Genomic DNA, 941 nt, shown 5'->3' with positions numbered 1-941 from the left:
AGAGAGAGAGAGAGAGAGAGAGAGAGAGGGTTGGAGAAGATGCTGTTGAAAAATGGTTGTATTGAAAGAAGGAAAGAAAAAGTGATTCAGTGAGTTACACTGCAGCTACTTATAGAGTGTAAATGTGCCTTAAGTAAGTGGTTACAGATAATTGAGTGAGTGTAACTAATTGAGAGTGTGTGTAACTAATTGAGTGTAACTAACTACTGAGCTGTCATCAACAACTTAGCAGTTTTAAAAATGTTCATCTATATACACTTACAGTGTTACCACTTGATTGTTTCTAGAATTACATTGAGTATGAATTTAAACTTGTTAGGGATGCATTTAGAGCTAATCATCCTGAAGTATCAGTGTTTGTTAACAATTGCAATGTTATTCTTAGGATAGAATTCGATCACAATTAAGTCTTCAAATTTATGACAAGTAATGAAATCCTAAGAGAATGAAAATTAATTATTTTATTAATTAATTAGTGAAAATATCCTCTATTTAAGATTTTTTTTATCTATGAATGCAGGATTTTTTTTATTGTTATCAATTTTCTGGAAACATCATACACAAGCACAGACACTTCTTTTAGAAGGGTGTTACAGTAGAAAATTTTACTGATAGAAGTATATTTATCCAATTATGTATAAGGAAATAATAGCAAAATTTAATGAAACAGTAAATTAACAAAATACTAAATGACGTGATAACAACAAATGAAATAATAAAGGAGTTTCAGCTGTATTTCAACTACAATAAGCATCTATCAAGAGATCTGGAAAGGAAAGAAGACGTTTAATAATCAGGAAGGAAATAAATAGGAAAAATTGTTAATTAGTATAACAATACATCACTTTGTGAAGGGGAAAAAAAAATGACGATTACTCTGGATGAGACACACCCCAACTAGACTATTATTCTTTCAGAGAAAATTTCATTTGTTGGACTTG

This window comes from Arachis ipaensis, chromosome B03 (assembly GCF_000816755.2).
Source record: "Arachis ipaensis cultivar K30076 chromosome B03, Araip1.1, whole genome shotgun sequence".
NCBI lineage: Eukaryota > Viridiplantae > Streptophyta > Magnoliopsida > Fabales > Fabaceae > Arachis > Arachis ipaensis.
Note: the sequence above shows the minus strand (reverse complement) of the source record.